General features: G+C 39.2%; 1 pseudogene; it reads left to right on the top strand.

The window, feature by feature from the left end:
- The first annotated feature begins 4,055 nt into the window (after window positions 1-4,055).
- Window positions 4,056-4,446, top strand: LOC121133189 (annotated as a pseudogene).
- The last annotated feature ends 568 nt before the right edge of the window (window positions 4,447-5,014 follow it).

Raw genomic sequence — 5,014 nt, forward strand, 5'->3', positions numbered from 1 at the left:
GTCCTCATACCTAAAATAAGTCTTCATCTGCAGCAAGGAAATTTCTCTTTGCCACTACTATAGAAAACCACAAACAAAACCTAAGGTTCAAGAAGAAGGGGTGGAAAGATTGTAAGAGTGAAAGAATCAGGAAGTTTTTGGTGAGATTGTATGTCCTTAGTAATATCAGAAGCAAAAGCCATCAGATCTCACCAACATGATTGCCCAAACATGAGCTAAATAAGGATGACATTATTAAACATGCCAAAATGGATGGTAAAAGCCCACAAAGCATGAACCCCACACAAAGAACTGTAGGAAACTAAGGAAAGTTGGGGACAGGAGAGGTGGCCTTCCTCAGGGATGATCACACCAACTTATTGTCTAGTGCCAAGCAATCAGTCCTGAAAACATACATAAAGGTAGCATTACACACTTAACAGTTTACATTTAGAAGTAGATATGCATATACATATATGAATACAAGAACAATTAGTGAAGAAAGAGGGCATAAATTTAAAGGAGAGCAGGGAAGGGTTTGGAAAGAGAAAAGGGAAGGAAGAAATGTTGTAATCAAATTATCGTCTCAAAAATAAAAGAGAAAAATGCTGTATTTTCTCCAATATGTGTTTTTGGCCACTTTCTCAAAAATCAGGTGGCTATAAGAATGTGGGCTGATATGTGTGCCCTCAATTCTATTTCATTAATCATTGTGTATATATTTAAGTTAGTCTCATGCTGTTTTTACTACTGCAGCTCTTTAGTATAATTTGCAATTGGGGATATAATGGGGTAAGTCCTTCTGTGTATATGTTTGTCTGATTGGTTGATAATTAAAGCACTGTTGATCAATAGGGAAACAAGATAGGTGGAACTAGGAGCTGAGGAGGATTCTGGGAAATGTAGTCCAGAGTGGAGAGTCGCCTTGTGATCCCTGGAGGAGAGGATGCAAGTCTGGCATTCATGACTTACAGTAAGATAAGTCCTTATAGAAATATATATATATTAGTAGTCATGGGTTAATACTTAAGACAGAACTAGCCAATGAGAAGCCCTGGACATTGTCCAACAGCATTGTAACTAATAGAGTCTCTGTGTGCTTTACGGGGTCGATGCAGCTCTGGGACCAGGCTGGCAGGAAGAATGCACATTACAGGGATAAGGTGACCTGAGGTTGGTCCCTGAACCCACAAGAGAAGGATAGTACTGAGTCCTGAAAGATAATTTAAAAAGTAAAATCTTTGATGGTGGGAAATGTTTTATGCTTATTCATATTTTCCCTGTGTATTATCTGTTAAGCTCTTTTTTGCATTAGTGGATAACTTTATTAAAAAGTAGCGTTAGTGTCCATCAACATCCTTTTCTGGAAAATCAAGCTCCATTCCTCTATGGTGAGCCTGGTTGGTCAGTGGGTCAACACTCAAAATTCTACAGTGGCTTTTACAGAAGAAAGTAAGGAAAGGAAAGCTTAAAGTATTTCTTAAAACATACTTAAAGATCCTTCCAGTTAATGGCATTTACCTGGGATTCTAGAACTTGTTTTGCCTTTTCCTCTTGACTGTAGTTTTGGCACCTCCTGTCCCCATGCTACTCCCGTTACTCCCGTTTTCAGCTAGCATACGAAAACACATTACTTCTACCCTGATTATTCTGGTCATGGGAACCAGGGTGATCTCTCCCAGAGCTGTTTTGGTAGTGCAAAATGCTCTACAGGATCATGTGATATAGGGGACTTTTTTGGTCCTGTGTCTTATCTTCTGCATGGTATGAGGACACTAGAAAACCTGGAGCAATCCCCTAGGCCACAGAGTTTGTGCACTGTTCTTATTGTTCAGGATTGTTTTGGACAATTCTGAGTCTTTTTTATTTCCACAAGAATTCCAAGGCTAGTTTTTCACCTTCTGTGAATAATGTCTTTGGAATCTGACTGGGGGTTGCATTGAATCTGTCCATTGCTTTAGGTAAGGCAGTCATTGTGGTGACATTAATCCTACCTATCCATGATTATGGGAGACCATTCCATCTTCTGGTGTCTTTTTCAGTTGCTTTCTTCAGTGTCTTAGTTTTCATTGCACAAGTATTTCATTTCCTCTGTTAAATTCATTCCTCTTTTTCCCCCTGATGCTATTTGAATGGAATTACTTCCCTGATTTATCTCTCAGTATGTGTGTCACTGGTGTACAGGAAGTCTCCTGACATTGTATCCTGCTACTTTGCTGAATATGTTTATCAGTTGTGTGAGACTTCTAGTCAATAAAAAAACCATGGGGTCTTTTATCGTATCATCTAGAAATGGTGTTTTGACATCTCCCTTTCCCATTTATATCCCCTTTACCTTTTTTTCTTCCCTGGTTGCTTTAGGCAATAATTCAAGCACTGTGTTGAACAGGAGTGGAGGAAATGTTCCTGATTTTGGTACACATGCCTTGAGTTTTTCCTTCATTTTTCATGATTTTGGCTGTGGGCTTATTGTATATTGCCTTTCCTATGTTGATATATGTTCCCTGCATCTGAAGATTTTCCTGGACTTTTGTCAAGTAGGGATTTTGCATTTTGTTTAAAGCTTGTTTTTTTAGTCGGGCATTGGTGGCCCACACCTTTAATCCCAGCAGTCAGGAGGCAGAGGCAGGCAGATCTCTGTGATTTTGAGGCCAGCCTAGTCTACAGAGTGAGTTCCTGGACAGCCTCCAAAACAATCAGAGAAACCCTGTCTCAAAAAAATAAACAAAGGAAAAAGTATTGTTTTTTTTAATCTAATGGGATGATCATTCATGTAGTTTCTGTACTTGAGTCTATTAATGCTGCTCTTCAATTTTGAGAAATGGTTTCTCACTGAATTTGAAACTTACCACTTTGACTGGCCACTGAGCCCTTGTGATCTGCCTGTCTCTACTTGTAGCGCTGGGCTTACAGATTCACGCTGCCACTCTTGATTTGTAGGCAGGTGCTAGGGAATCCAAACTCATGTCCTTGTGTTTGCCTGCTGAGATATCTCCCCAGCTCAATATCTGAATATTTATAACAATCAAGCTCACATCTCAGAAAGAAAACTATAATTATACATATAAGTGAAGATTGAAGATAAGAGGAGGAAATACAGATTATGTAGAAGACTGTTGTCTTGGGTACTGTCCTGTTGCTATGAAGAGACACTATGACCAAAGCAACTTACAAAAGAAAACATTTAATTGGAGGCTTGCTTATAGTTCAGAGAGTTATAATGGACAGCATGAGGGCAGACAGGCAGATATAGATATAGTGCTAGAGAAGAAGCTGAGAGCTATATCCTGCTATTCATGCATCAGGTCTTGTGAGGGCTTTTGAAACTTCAAAGCCCACCCTAGAGACATACTTCCTACTCCAACAAGGCCACACCTCCTAATCCTTCTAATCTCAAACTGTTCCACTTCCTGGTGACTAAGCATTAGATATATGAGCTTGTGGGGCCTATGTTCATTCAAATCACCACCCCTGTCATCCGGTGAGAAATCTTACAAGCAGCAACAGAAAGAGGCTCAGATAGCGCAGGGCATACAGTTAGTTTGGAAGCAAGGTATCTGGGTGGTAGCCCTGAAAAAGGAGAGCAGAGGTTTCTAGAATGGTAGTTGTATAGGAATGAAATAAGCAAGATGAACAAGAAGCAAGAAGAGATCAGAAAGGAACATGGGAAACTTCTGCCTCCACTTGCTTATCAAAATAAAGGAAGAAAGGAAGGAAGGAAGGAAGGAAGGAAGGAAGGAAGGAAGGAAGGAAGAAAGAATCTGGCCTAGCTCTGAGGGAAGAAAAAAAATAGGAAAACTTCTTCCAGCCATGACCAACCTCAGTGTCCAAAGACTCTTCCAAGAGCTCAGTGATGCCAAAATTATTTTCACAGGAACGCTGAGGCATCGGTTGCCCTTGCCACTGTGTTGTTGTTTTCTCTGACTGCATAAGACAAATGTAGAGTGATAGTTAATTAATACGGAGGGAAGCATAACGCTGTAGAATAAGAAAATGCTTCAGTATTTTTCAGATTTCTTAACAAGCTTTTAGGAAACTTGATTTTCTTTTTTCTAACCATCCATCTGCTCTGGAAGATGAAGGTTTTCTTAAAGACCCTTTACTAGGAAGGCCATCACTCTCAAGGCTGAGCTCTTTGGCACTATCGAATATGGAAAGGCTAAGATTCAGGATGAGGAAGGGTCCCCCCATCATCAAAGCTTTGTCTTTGCTGGTAAGCAGCTGGAAGATGGTTGTATTTCTTCTGACTACCCTCAAAAGGAACCCCCCTTCATATTCTGCTGATATTTCCGGAGTTTTACACCACTCCCAAGAAGAATAAACAGAAGATAAACTGGATGTCCTGAAATACTGTGGAGTAGATGAAAATGGTGACCTCGGTCACCTCCATCAAGAGTATCCTTTGAAGAATGTGGTGCTATGATTTTTATAGCCATCTATGTTGACAGACATTACTGTGGCAAGTAGTCTCCTGTTGATTGCTTCAACGAACCAGGAAACAAGTTAAATAAAAAGATAAGAACCAGGAGAAAAAAAGAAATTACTGTTTATTGAATTTTGATGATACATTAGAAGATTATCTAAAATAGTCACAGGTTTAGAAACTACACATCTGTGTGACAACACATTAATCCTGATAGTTTAACTCAAAGGACATACAGTGACAGGATCACATGCCAAGCCAGATATGAGAATTAACATATTTAAACCAGATGTTGGAACAATTAACAAAAATGAAAAGCAATGCTACTCCTTTCATAGGTTGATTTACATCAGAAAAAGGTTACTAACTTGAATATATGGCATTTATGTAAATATGGAATGGTTCCTGGTATTAAAAATTAATATACAAATATCTGAAGATGCTCTGTTTTAATATTTTATATGGTAAATGTATTAAAAAACAAAAGTTCTTTAATAGTTTGAAGGGCATAAAAGGATGCTGAGGCCACAGTGGCAAAGCTCAGCCTTTGCCTTATTTCCTGAAGTGAGTGTGGCTTCCGAACTAACTAACCCAAGCAAGGAAGGTCCCTGT

Source organism: Mesocricetus auratus, unplaced genomic scaffold (genome assembly GCF_017639785.1).
Source record: "Mesocricetus auratus isolate SY011 unplaced genomic scaffold, BCM_Maur_2.0 Super-Scaffold_100020, whole genome shotgun sequence".
Lineage (NCBI taxonomy): Eukaryota > Metazoa > Chordata > Mammalia > Rodentia > Cricetidae > Mesocricetus > Mesocricetus auratus.